Raw genomic sequence first — 14,147 nt, 5'->3', positions numbered from 1 at the left:
CCAAATAAAGAGCTCAATGCATTCTCATGCTTCACCACACGCAAAAGGAACAAGTCTTGCTGCATTCTTCGGGTGGATTTTATTTCAGAGCAAACCCACAGTTCTTGTTAAATGACAACTTCAGAGTTATGAAAAGATAAGAGAAATGGTTTACAGCCACTCGAAGGAACCACTTGACCTGAGACAGATAATCATCAGCGCCTGATGTCTTCAAGTAAATACAGAAACCTTGTGCAAAAGATTTCAAATGACACACTCATTCCGCAAGTGAGTGAGATGGCTATTATAACCAAGGGCTGTTAGAATAAAGCAATCTGCTCATTTAGAGTCATTGGTATTAGGACAGATTTTATTCCATATTTAAAAAAAAAAAAGTTGGGGGGGAAGTGTTAAGGTTTGTCATGTCTGCCCAGTTTGCACTCACAAGCCAGGAAATACCAGTTAAAATGCAGCTCTGTCCTGAAAAAAAAGCCTTTAGAAAACCAGCCTCTGTCTGTGTGTTCCCTGTTCATTTTGTCTCACTGTCTCCACATCAGTTTCTAAGCACAAAGACGTTGTTTTAAAACTTCCTCAGCTGTAAGAATCAGGTTGTCTCCTTCCCATCTCACTCTTCTCATTAGTTGCTTGGGGGTTTGCATGCAGGGCCAGCTTTAGGCGGATTCCCCTGATTCCCCAGAATCGGGCCCCACACTGGAGAGGGCCCCCCGCCTAAGGGGCCCCACTCCAGGGGTCTTCGGCAGCATTTTGGCGGTTGGAGGTCTGCTCCAGCAGTCTTTGGTGGCATTTTGGTGGCGGGGGGTCCGCTCCAGCGGTCTTTGGTGGCATTTTGGTGGCGGGGGGTCTGCTCCGGGGGTCTTTGGCAGCATTTTGGTGGCGGAGGGGCTGCTCCGGGGGTCTTCAGTGGCATTTCGGTGGTGGGGGTCCTTCGATGCCACTGACGACCTGAAGCAGACCCCCTGCCGCCGAAGTGCCGCCGAAGCCCCGGACTGCTGCCGAGTATCCCAATTGGGCCCAGCGGGTCATAAACCTGGCCCTTTTTGTATGGGTGTAGTGGAGGGAGAGTTTGGGCTCCAGATAAGCCCAGTTTGGTTCTAATCTCAGACTTTTGCAGGAGCAGAAAGGACTGACAGAAAGAATAGCTCTGTACTCACAAACTAAGCAAATGAGCAAGGTGAAAGAGTCAATACACAGAATGCAATCATGTCATTCCCAACTCTGGTTCTGCCTCCACATGTGTGTACATTTCCAGCCCACTCCTTCATGGAAAGATCCCAGGCTATTTCTCAAAGAAGTAATAGATTAATGTCTTCTGATCTCCTGCATAACACACACTACAGGACTTCCCTGAAATAGTTCCTGTTTGAATTAGAGCAGACTTCTTAGAAAACCATCCAATCTTCATTGAAAAATGTTCAGCGATGGAGAATCCGCAAGTTGTTCCAACGGTTACATCACCTCTGTTAAAAATGTGCACCTTATTTTGAGTCTGAATTTGTCTAGCTTCAGTTTCCAGCCCCTGGATCGTGTTATACCTTTCTCTGCTAGACTGAAGAACCCCTTGTTATTTCCTTTCTGGTACCTGTGCAGGCACTTTTAAACTGTGATGAGGTCACCCCTTAACCTTCTCTTTGTTAAACTAAATAGACTGAGCTTTTTATGTCATCAAGAAAGTTTATTGCTATCACTGCATCTCATCATGCAATCAGCATTTGATATAATAAAGCTAAATATGGCCAGAAACAATTAGGAATTAGTGAGCAAATACTATTCCTCCATACGGTTAGGCACAGCAATCCACGTCATATGAATCCATACTGTGAATCATCAAGTCATTCATAACTCCATTGCATGGCAGTCAAGTCCCCACCCGTCCCCAAGCACTGAACATCCCCAAATCAATCAGCTCCATTATCCCTCCTCTGCCCAAGCGCATCCATAAAGATACTATTCCCCCTTTTCCACTGGGCCATGCAAGTCCCGGATATGGGAGCACAAAACATCCCTGACTTTGGCTGTCTGGGTGCAGTCAACTCCAGCTGTGCTGGTGCCCTTTCAGGCCGAGTGTACTGGTGCAGTGGTCCCTTGCTGTCCTCTTCAATATCTAGACGAAACCACTGGGACTGAAACAACAAAGGTGGAAGTACCATCGGCGTGCAGTGAAAACCCAGCTCTACAGTTCCTTCACATGAACTGCAAATGGCACCCATCTTCCGCTTTCTCAGTGACGAGCAGACACGGGCAACTGGAAGGCAGCAAACTGAAACTGAACCTAGACCAGTCTGAAGCAATGCTGATGAGACAGGGTTAGCACCTGGAATAACTCACCCCTCCCTCCCACCAAAGGCATCTGCACTGCAGTCCATAGGTATGAGACCCTACACTCCCATTTCCCTTTGCAATTGGTCAGAATATTGCACCTGATCCCGTCACACTCAGAGTGGGCCATGGCGATCCATGCATCTACACTCGGATACTGCAGTTCTCTGTATCTAGGAATGAAGGGCTGTGCCCAGGGGAAGCTCCAGTTAGTTCAGAATGTGGCAGCCTCAGGCTCAGCAGCTGAGGGTCACCGGGAAGAACACATCACTCCAACGTGCCACTCTGCACTGGTCCCTACTGAACAGAATCCTGTGCAAACACTTGACCTGATTTTCAGAGTTCTGCCTGGAATGTCTCTCTGTCTCTACCATGACGGTTTTGTTCTGCTGCAGCAATGAAGCTGTGGATGAAGAAGGCGAGATTTATGATTGAGGGAGGCAGTGCTTTCATGGGAGACGACCCAAAACTATTCTCTTGCTACCATATGAAAAAAAAGTGGCTTATACTGACAAGCCAGACTGTAGGTGCCATGAAAGTAAGGGAACATGACACCAAGGGACATTGTCACGGGGCGCGCTCAACTGCTTGCGGGACCTACTGCTGGCCATCCTGGGGATTAGCTATGCCAGTTTATGTTCTACCTCCAGTGTTGTCTTCTCCTGTTTTGTCACACTCCAGGGTCTGCAGCTTCCTCCCTCCAGCCAGGTCACTAAAGTCCTCCCCTTCTGGGGAATTTGCAGTCTTTCCAGACCTGCTGTCTCTCTGGCATCTCCAACACCTTTTGCCATTCCCCAGAGGCTGGTAGGGGAACCCAGGTCCACCCACTACACTGGGCTCCAGTCCAGTGACCCTATAACAAGCAGCCACAGTCTCTGGGCAGTCCAACTCCTTGCTGCTGTTTTCCTGGGCTTCTTCCTACATATCTGGCTTCTCCCCTCTCTAGGTTGCTACATAATCAATTTTTTATTCTGGTATGAATACGTGTTTTCATCAATATGTGCCAATGATCTATTGTCTGATATCCTAACAGATTCCATTGTTACACTAAAAATCAGGACTGTGAAACTGCACGCAAAGTGTGTTTCCATTAGCACAAAAACATCAGAAAATTCCATTCTTTGTGAGAGAACAAAATGATGAGGAACCAGATCAACTAGAAAAACAAGACAAGGTAGAAATGGTATGGGGCCTAGTCCATGAACTCCACACATGCTTTGCAAATAAGCTTACAAATAATTAAAGACGCAGCTGAAGGGTACTAGACAAGGTCTATTGGAAATTAATGTCCCATCTCCCTAACAGGAGTTCCACAGGCACAGAACATGAAAGAATTTCATGTATCCAAAAACATTAAAGATGAGTTGTCACTTGTACAAGATTGTATTGTATTAAAAGTGGAGGAAGATAACCATACCCATATTATGAAGATAAATTACACTGGCCACAGATGGTCCAATCATCCTGGATTAGTCAAGGCTAAAGAGCTAGTGAGAAAAAAGCGACAATTTCCATGACATGGGCCCTGATTAAGCAAAGCTGTTAAATTCATGCGTACCTGTAAGCATATGCTTAAATGCCATGCTGGCTGGAGATGAATTTAAGCATAAAGTTACAGTTGAGTACATGCTCAAGTGTTTAGATGAATTAGGGTCATAACATGCCACATTTCACAGGCTTGTGCAGCCTTGCTGTTCAGCTCCAGCACCATGTGGCAGCATTTCAGTTATGGCATAGTATATGGTAGCACGTATAAAGCCCTTTGGGATCCTTCAGGCTGTTAAAAATGTTAAACACTTACTGTCCATTCTCAAGGTCCTTCACATGACACACGGAGGCTTCCACTACATCCTTGACATTCTGGTAGGGGTTGATGGTGATGGGATGTTCTTCAAGGTGGTAATGCCGGGCAGTCCCATTGACTTTGTAAACAAGTGGACTGGCTTTCCCATTGGGTGACATCTCTTCCTTGGCCCTCTCTTTCTCTGGTAGCACCACCTCAATTTTCACTTCAACTGCAGGAGCGAACAAAAATCTTCATTCAAACTAAGCAGCAGTTTTTTAAGTCAAATTGTATAATTTCTCCAGAAATCTGCAGATAATGCTATTATGGCCTTGAGACATGACCTCCAGCTCTCCTAGGAACTCTGGCATTCAGGAAATTCTAGGTGACCTGACACATGCCATTCAGAATTGCCACCTTTGCTGTGAAGGTGGCAAATTAAATCTCAATCTTGACTCAGATTTAATATCCATGACCCCATATTCCCTTTTTAATCACAACCCACCGGTTTTCCTCAATATGCACCAACCAATATGCACCAACCAGGTATTCTTGCAAACAGAAATATTAAAGCTTGTGAAACGCCACCCAATCAATGTTAGGCTTGTTCCCTGTTAATGAAATACAGCTGCTGGCAATTGGGTGTAATTTATGCTTAGGCTTAGACGCTTCAGTTTCTAGTCGTAAATGGGCCTCTCTTCATCTGAAAACAGTTAAAGACAAATTTTCCATCATTAATAACCAATATGAAATGGGAGGTAAAGCTAAACCTATACAGCATGGTATATTAAATCAGCACACAGCTGAGCAAGCTTTTGCTACCGCTTCAGATGGCAATTAATAAGAAATTGATGTTATGAATTTCAACTGTTATTTGAGTTCTGACCCTTATGAGTCCTGAGCATTCAATGGGGAATGTGCACAAATTTGGCAATAGAAGATGAAAAACATCCTGGGGATAAACAGTATATTAGAACTGGGCGAGATATTCCTAGAAAACATTTTCCAGCAATGTTTTCAAATTCTAATTTTTGACGAAGCTGCAAGAGGAGAAAGCGCCTTCCTAAAAGCCGTGTAGCCCCAAGACCCGTGTCTAACACTGCGTGGTGGTAACATCCCGAGTTCTAGTCCCAACTGTGCTGCTAACTGGCCTTAATACTTTGTAATTGCAAGTGTAAATGATATTGCAACTGCATGCAGTATCTTTGAGGACAAAACTGTATTAAGTGTAGGAATGGTTTATTTATTGTTATGGGCCAGGCAGTGTTGCAACTCCAAGGGGGAGGGTTACTACTGCTCCCCCGGGAGCTAAAAGCAATGGTGGGGTGGTTAAGGCAAGTCTCTGAAACTGTCAACATGCCCAAAGAGGGGCCACCTGCTGGGGAGGTGTAGTGAGGCGGTGTGGCTCCCCGCTGCCCCGGAGGGGGTCGAGCCCCGGCTAACCCTTATACAGGAGATATGCACATACTGGTCCAAACACAGTTTTTCAGAGACCAACAGATGAAGAAAGGTTCTTTGTGAACCAGCAGCCAGGACAGTCTCTCCAAGGGGCCCTTGTTGAGGTGTTTGAAGGACTTTGGCCTACTAAGGCCCCAAAAGACCTACGAGGTGACCTCTGCTAAGCTTTTAGCATGTGTATTGGAACTTCTATTGATTTTATGTTTTTTCTGCGACATAAGAATAAACATGCTTGCTTAGAAACGCCAGTCCGATAACCTGTAACTGCTGGCAATACGCTGTGCATAGCCCTCAGAGAGAAAGCCATGTACAAGCGCTGGCCATTAGGCAGACTGGGAATATCCTTGTGTAGGGCAGGGAGCTGTGCAGTCAGAAGGGAGTGGGGCAACACTCTCTGACCAGAGATAGGTGACACCTGAGACCTGACTGGGCATTCCTTGAATGGGCCACAGAGGGGGGAATACAGGTGCAGTTACCCTCACACTGTGGCAGCAAACATTGTTTATGTATCATAACATAATGAAATAATCATTGTCTGCATTAGCAGCTGGAAAATGGGGAGATTGATATTCCTGTGACTTGTAGAGGAATTCCCATAGCTGCCAGGTTTTGTGTGTGGTTCCTCACCGGTGAGATTCAAATGAGGACAATCGTGACCTTTTCTTACTACCGAGGAACATCACATGGAGCTGCACAACCTCGCTTTCACCACCAACTGGTCAGTTGCTGCTCACCCATCTCCCCCAGCCATTGCTTATCACTAGATTCACAAAGGAACTTAGGGGTGGTGATGTGCAGGGGCCTAGATAATCACTGGGACTCTCAACATTTGAGTTCAGTGCCCGGGCTCCCTGTACGCTGGAAAAGGAGAGAGAGGCACCACAGAATGGGATCCACAGAAGCCAGCATGGGAGGTGACTCCCTGCTTCAGGTAGTGAATGGGAGTTGCAAGGTGAGTGCATCCCCTCTGGGAGTTTGGCACCTCCCTCTCCTTGGAATTCTCATCTGCAAAATCCTTACTTGGCATTAGATGCCTTCAGCTGAGGGGGGTAAACAGGGGTCTTCCCCATCCCAGGAGAGAACCCTCCCCATGGGGCTAAAACTATGAGGGACCTCCTCCTTCCCCAGCTATTTGCGTATGTTCACGTATGGGGGGTTCTGCTCTGGTAGGCGAGCTCTGAGCACACCAGTTCACAGGTGAGTTAGATTGAGAAGCACCTATTTCTCTCAGTTTGTGTTTCACTCTGGGGCTTGGGCATCTGGAAACATGGAGGGAGGCAGCTGCACGCATGTTCGTGGGCAGAAAAATAGCCCCCAAGCAAACTTTTACTGCAAATGTGTAGGTGCCAAGGGAGTTTATGTACCTACAGGGTTCAGTGGCAGCTCAGCAAGGGCTTTGTGAATCCCAGTGAGCCTGATTCTGGGATTTAGGCACCTAAAGTGGCAGTTAGGTTCGTAAGTCCTATGTGAATCCAGCCCTTTGTGCCCCCTACCTCTCAATGGACCTGGAACTGACCCAGACCAGCTGGTCTGCTGTGGAGGAGGAAGCCTTCAGCCAGGACTAAGCAACACAAGAGAACCAGCTTCACCTTGCCAGGAGAAGCAGCAGCAGCAGCAGCCAGGGAGAAGGGAGAGGAAAGTGCTGCAGCTCAGCATTCAGGGTACCCCTGCCTCTTAGCTGTCAAATGGGCAGTGCACAGCCACAGAGAAGGAGGCATAGCTAATGCCTCCCAATAGCAGTGCCTCTTCTGCAGCAGTTGGGAGAGTTGGCAGGGAGGAAGGGGCTCAGATTTACAGCAGGGTGTAGCTTGCTCCTTACCTTGTGCCTGCCATGCTGACAACACGCTGCCCCCTCCATTTCACTGCTGAGACTGCTCTCAGCCCTAAGCTTGTGCCTGCAATCTGCCCAGGTGCTGCGGACGAGTGGGGCTCCTCACTTCCCTGCATGAGGATCAGTGAAAATCTGGGCCAGTTAATAAAAAGATAAATGAAAATGACTCTACTTGGGGAACCGAACTGCAAATGCAAGTCAGCCTGGGAAGACAGTGGCTGGAAAGTAGTAACAGAAAAAGAGTTTGGTTTAATAGGAGCTGAAATGTTACAGGTATTTAAAGTGCTACTATCTTCATAAAGACCAATACAGTCTAGCAATGGGTAGCTTGTAGGATGCCATGAGAGATCCTGGAGGTGAGTTTCCTTCACATAATTAGGTTGGTTAGATACCAGCTGGTTCATGGGCGTGTGGGAGATCTCTGGGAAGATGTCTCAGAGATGGCTGTTGGCACCAGCTTAATTTAACACCTTTACTGGTGATCTAGAAGCAGGGAGTAAACATTAAGTTAATTAAAACTTGCCAGGGTACTTCAGAGTAGGTAGCACCCTGGGACGCTGTCATAATGGAAGAGTTAAGGGTGAGAGTAGACAATACACTTGAGCTGTTTACAAGACAATAAGGCAGGATAAAAAGGCAATGATCAGATACTGAATGCAATGCAGTGGTGCCCAAACTTTTCCTGTTGCATCCCCCCTGCCCCCTTACCAGTATGGAATCTCTCCACACACCCCTCCATTATTGCGCAGTTGGCTAAGCAGAGGCATTGGAGCTGAAGGTAGAGCTGGAGGCAAAACTTGGGATGGGCAAGGAGCTGGAGCTAGAGGCAGATCTGGCCTGGGGGCGGAGAGGAAATGACAGCAGGGGAGTGCTGCAGGGGCCAGAGTTGAGCTAGGGGTGGGGGTGGTGCACAGGGTGGAGTGCAGCTGGGCTGGGGACAGAATAGGTCTGGGTGGCTTCCAGTGGGGACTGGCTTAGGCCCCACTGTGTGCCCCCTGAATGTTCCTCCATGCCCTGTAGTTTAGGGATCATTGACCTAGTGGGGTTTTCTGAAGCACCTGTGCACCAAATTCCCATTGATTTTAGTGCTTTTTTTTTTAGCATTAACTATTATATATCCAGAAGTCTCATTACCCATATAAATGTCCAATCCCTCTTTGACTTCTTGGCCTCAATGCCAGCCAATGGCAATGAGTTCCACAGGCTGTTCCATGTGGGAAAAAAAAAATCTTATCACTTTACAATTTGCCATTTTCCCTTTCTATGTCCCCTTGTTTTTTGATATGACGCAGGGAGACCAGATGCTCCTTCTCTAGGCCAATCATAGATAATCTCCACCCAAGCATATTAAAGGAACTGGCACATAAAATTGCAAGCCCAATAGCAAGGATTTGTAATGAATCTGTACACTCCGGGGTTATTCTCTATGACTGGAGAATTTCTAATATAGTTCCTATCTTTTAAAAAAAGAGAAAAGTGATCTGAGAAACTACAGGCCTGTTAGTTTGACTTCAGTTGTATGCAAGGTCTTGGAACACATTTTGAAAGAGAAAATTAAGTTAAAATAGAGATTAATGGTAATAGGATAAAATACAACATGGTTTTACAAAAAGTAGGTCATGCCAGACCAACCTGTTTTTTTAGACAAAGGAAATGCAGTAGATCTAATCTACTGGGATTTCAGGAAGGCATTTGATACAATTCCACATGGGAAAGTATTAGTTAAATTGGAGAAGATGGGGATTAATATGAGAACTGAAAGGCAGATAAGTAATTGGTTAAAGAGAAGACTACAACAGGCCATACTGAAGGATGAACTGTGAGGCTGCAGGGAGGTTACTAGTGGAGTTCCTCAGGGATCAGGCTTGGGACCAATCATATTTAACATTTTTATTACTGACAATGGCACTAAAAGTGGGAGTGGGCTACTAAATTTTGTGGATGACACAAAGTTGGGAGGTATTGCCAATATGGAGGAGGACCAGAATATCATACAAGAAGACCTGGATGACCTTGTAAACTGGAGTAATAGAAATGAGATGAAATTTAATAGCGTAAAGTGCAAGTCATGCATGTAGAGACTAACAACAAGAATTTTTGCTATAAGCTGGGGATGTATCAGTTGGAAGTGACAGAAGAGGAGAAAGATCTGAGTGTATTGACTTATCACAGGATGACTATGAGCTGCAAATGTGATGCTGCCATGAAAAAAGGCTAATGCAGTCCTAGGATGCATCAGGCGAGGTATTTCCAGCGTTAGTACCATTATACAAGGCACTGGTGAGACCTCATCTGAAATACTGTGGGCAGTGCCGGTCTCCCATGTTTAAGAAAAATGAATTCAAAGTGGAACAGGTGCAGAGAAAGGCTACTAGGATGATCCAAGGAATGGAAAATCTATCTTATGAGAGGAGACTCCAAGAGCTTGGCTTGTTTAGCCTAACCAAAAGAAGGCTGTGGGGAGATATGCTTGCTCTCCATAAACACATCAGAGGGATAAATAACTCCTCTCCTTCCCTCATATTTAAGCTCAGTACCAATGTGGACACAAGAACAAGTGGATATAAACTGGCCATCAACAAGTTTAGGCTTGGAATTAGATTAAGATTTCTAACCATCGGAGGAGTAAAGTTGTGGAACAATCTCCCAAGGGGAGCAATGGGGGCAAAACACTCCACTGACTTCAAATCTGAGCTTGGTAAGTTTATGGAGGGGATGGTATGAGTGCCTACAATGGCATGTAACCAATCTGCAACAGCCAGCAGCAAATATCTCCAGCTGCTGGTGATGGGACACAAATGGGAAGGGTTCTGAGTTACTACAAAGAATTCTTTCCCAGATGTCTGGTTGATGGGTCTCGCCAAGCTGTTCAGGGTCTGACTGATCACCATATTTGGGGTCAGGGAGGAATTTCCCCCCATGCCAGATTGGGAGAGGTGCTGGGGGAGGGGATTGCCTTCCTCTGCAGCATGGGGCATGGGTCACTTGCTGGTTTGAACTAGAGTAAACGGTGGCTTCTAGGGAATTTGAAGTCTTCAGGCCATGATTTGAGAACTTCAGTAACTCAGCCAGAGGTTAGGGGTCTATTACAGTTGTGGGTGGGTGAGGTTCTGTGGCCTGCAATGTGCAGGAGGTCAGACTAGATGATCATAATGGTGCCTTCTGACCTTAAAGTCCGTGTCTATTATTTTATAAACATTGATCATATCCACTCTTGTTTGTCTCCCCTCGAAGGTAACAACCCCAGTCTTGTCACTCTCTCTCCATAAAACACTTTTTGATCCTTTTCATTGCTCTTCTATCAGACGCCGCTAGTTCTGCAATATCCTGGGTGAGACAGGGAGACCAGTCCTACCCCCAGTATTCTAATTAGGCTGGTCCATTGATTTGTATAAAGACATTGAATATTTTCTGCATTATTCTCCATCCTATTCCTTATGCATCTGCTGACGGGTTCTTTTTCCTGCTACCCAGAACATACAGGTTCACAGGCAGATTCTTGAGCTGAAGAAATATGTCGTTTATTTGCTGCTTCAGTAAGTGATCAGTTCACCGAAATAGGGCACAGCATAGGGTTAAATGAAAGCGCACAGCCTCATTCAGGTACTCAAAAAGATATTATTACAAAGTTACTCATTATATATTGTATAAACACATTTGTGCCTAACACTGGGATTAGTTTGCTAACTCATTTGTTTACCTGATTGAACTGCTGACCCAGGTGCTCACCCCATCAGCTTGCTGGCTCAGCTTTTCACCTGGCTGTTCTCCCTCCCTGCCAGACAAGCAGGCATCTCTTCACCTATCCCAACACCAAACATATACATTCTACATTTCACATATCCTACTGCATCCCAACATCTGGCTGGCCTCTTTGGCTGCAGCTAGCTACCCACTAAGCCAAGGTATCCATTGAGCAGTCCTCAGCGATGCCCAGGTGACTGCTGATTTGATAGAGTGCAGTCACGTATTGTTTGTGGGGTTCTCCTTGTTTGAAGGTAAGAATCGGATTGCTGTAGGTTAATTTATTAATTTATACATCTGGTGCCCTCATCTCCCATGCTTCCTTTTATCTCTGGTTCCTCCCTTTATTATTACCAACATTAGTGTCCAATATCTGTTGGGCACTTTCCAAACACTCAGGAAGTGCAGTCTCTCCTCCGAGAAGCTCACACTATAAGGACAGACAGACAGGTAGATAGTGGTTAGGAGAAGGGGAAGAACATTAGGGCATCTTGCATATGAGTCACATCAATTCACAGTAGTGGGAGTGTGGCAGACCACTGAGCAGGGTAGGAGCCTTTCAGTTGAGCTCAGGGAGGTACCACCATGAAGTCACAGAGGACTGGGCAGGAATCTGAGAAACGAAGTGCCAACACTGGGGGCACTGGCAGAGCAGGGGTGAGAGGATCTGAGAGGAGGCAAAGCTTGGCAGGAGAATATAAGCAAGGAGCGTCTGAGTTCTGTGTAGTTTTAGAAGGTGCCTGGTCTAGAGGTAAAGGGGAGGAGAAAGATGGAGCAGTCACTAGAGAGGCGGCAAGGATCAAAGACTATTTTGAGGGTAGGAGAGAGCGAAGCATATTTATATTTTAACAGGTAGGGACAAAGAACAATGAAAGGCTGATAAGGGAAGGGGTGAGCATGAAGGCAATAGACCTAAGGAGGTGGGTAGGGATAGGATCACCGGGACATGGGGGGGGGGGCATTAGAGGTAAACGACCTCCAAGTCAGGGATGGTGAGAAACTGCTTGAGGGAGAGAAATCAGCAGTTTTGGTCAATTTTTCTCTTTGGACAAATCAGCAAGATCGTGTGCAGAGACAGAGGAAGAGGCAGGGCCAGAGACAGCAGATAAGTGACAGGACTGTGGGCATGGGAGGCAGTAAGAGGCCAAAGTATTGGTTTTGGACAAGGAGGTGCCAGAGCTGAAGCAGGAAAGAACACCTGTCATGGAGGAAGTCTGTGAGATCATGGGCCTCCCACCAACGGTGTTCAGCAGCAGGAGCATGGAGTGAGCTGGGGCAGTGGGTGCATGTGGCATGGGAATCAAGGACCGTGAGAGCAGAGTGCAGGCAGAGAACAACTGGGTGCTGAAGAGAGCTGAGAGCACGAAGAGAACTGAGTCAAGGGCAGCAATAGACTGGACGTTGCAGAAGGCCCAGATGGAGGGGTGAGGTGTCACATCTTGGGGTGGAACCCAGACCAGTGAGAGGTTGTGTTACCACCTGTCCTGTAACACTGTGTGCCTTAAAAGACTCTGCTGCAGTAGCTCCCTGTCTGGATTCTCCCATCCATCAGACGAGCATGCACTGAATGTCTGTGTGATAAGCAACCCTGCTTCAGCAACTCTGACTCCAGCAGCCTAGTCACTACTAGCAAAGTGACCCCAGCATACCCCTAGTCCTGAATTTCCCCCAAACTGTCTGCCCTGAAGTGCCCAGCCCTGTCCTGGACCACTCAGAAATAATGTTTGTTTGCTCCTTTATAGAGGCAAAAGTACATTACCCCAGTTAAGTTAATAAGCTGTTAATACACCCTTCCCTTCAAGCACAGCACTGTAAAAGTAAAACAAATGCATTAACAAAAGGACATAGGTAAGTGATACCAAGTAGAAGGAATAAAGTTAGAAAGAATTACTAACACACAAAGGTAAAGATACACTTTCTAGTGGTTAAGACTTAATTCAGCAAGCTACAGCTGTGGTTCAAGGTAGCTTTCTTAGAATCATAGATTATTAGAGTTGGAAGGGACCTCAGGAGATCATCTAGTCCAACCCCCTGCTCAAAGCAGGACCAATCCCCAAATGGCCCCTTCAAGGACTGAACTCACAACCAGAAGTTTAGGAGGCCAATGCTCAAACCACTGAGCTATCCCCCCCCCAATTTTCTTACCAACTTTTTCTTCCCAGCCATTACAGACTTTCTCTTAATCAGAACCTTGCACAGAAGCCCAAGGTGCTGGTTTCTCTTGTCTTCCTAGGTGAAAGATCTTTGCCTAAGCAGGTTTCTCTCCCAGAGATGTCAAACTCCTTGGCAAAAGGATCCATCCTTCTCATCTTGCTAGAGGCTCTGGCTCTAGTGACAGATGCCAGGATGGCGTCTTCTCTCTCTTGTTTCTTCCCTAACTCGCTGCTTTGTCCCCAGACTCAGGATAACCTCATGCTGTTCTTCCTGTCCTGTGGGCTTCCTGTCCCCCGGCCAATTCTTACGTAAATGGGGCTTCCATTGTATTGATTCCACACTGCTACCCTCCCTCAAGAAAACCTGTTTCTCCCAGTGTTTGGTCACAAACTTTAAAACATAATATCTGCAAGTATCCATATTTCCTCATATGGTGTTAATCCATAGATTTCACCATAGTATCAATCACCACTGTGTCATTAGCTTTCAGCAGAGACCGTACTTGATGCACTTTTACAATACAGTCATTGTATACAATCAGTTGATTTAATTATTTATCATCTGAGGTTCAGTTTAGAGGCTATCTCCCCCACTCAATAGATCGATGGCTTTTATGAGTGTGCTTTCATTATCTCTGCCTAACAACCAAGCAGGTCCCAAACAAATACACGTCCCTTTGTCTAGGGTAGACTAGGCTTATGCATGGCTTGCCAAACACATTTTAAGAACAGAATTCTAGCACATATCCATAACTCTTTGTACATCCCCCCCACACACACCTCCTGCAAGAATATTAATGATCAGTTTCCAGCAATATCTTACATGCCACCTTTTGGGTATATCGCATGAGAACGGTGTGTT

At 46.2% G+C, this 14,147-nt stretch overlaps 1 protein-coding gene across 2 annotated transcripts in view; it reads right to left on the bottom strand.

The window, feature by feature from the left end:
- AIFM3 (AIF family member 3) overlaps positions 1-14,147 on the bottom strand; it is a 108,229-nt gene that overhangs the window by 61,339 nt on the left and 32,743 nt on the right. For both annotated transcript variants that reach the window (XM_075059966.1, XM_075059967.1), the window contains one exon: positions 4,118-4,331. The gene's annotated coding sequence lies outside the window, so the exon portion shown is untranslated. The remainder of the gene's footprint in view (positions 1-4,117; positions 4,332-14,147) is intronic.

The sequence above is a fragment of the Chelonoidis abingdonii genome, chromosome 22, assembly GCF_003597395.2.
Source record: "Chelonoidis abingdonii isolate Lonesome George chromosome 22, CheloAbing_2.0, whole genome shotgun sequence".
In the NCBI taxonomy this organism is placed as follows: Eukaryota; Metazoa; Chordata; order Testudines; family Testudinidae; genus Chelonoidis; species Chelonoidis abingdonii.
The sequence above is the reverse complement of the archived record's forward strand: the minus strand, read 5'-3'. Positions and strand labels throughout refer to the sequence as shown.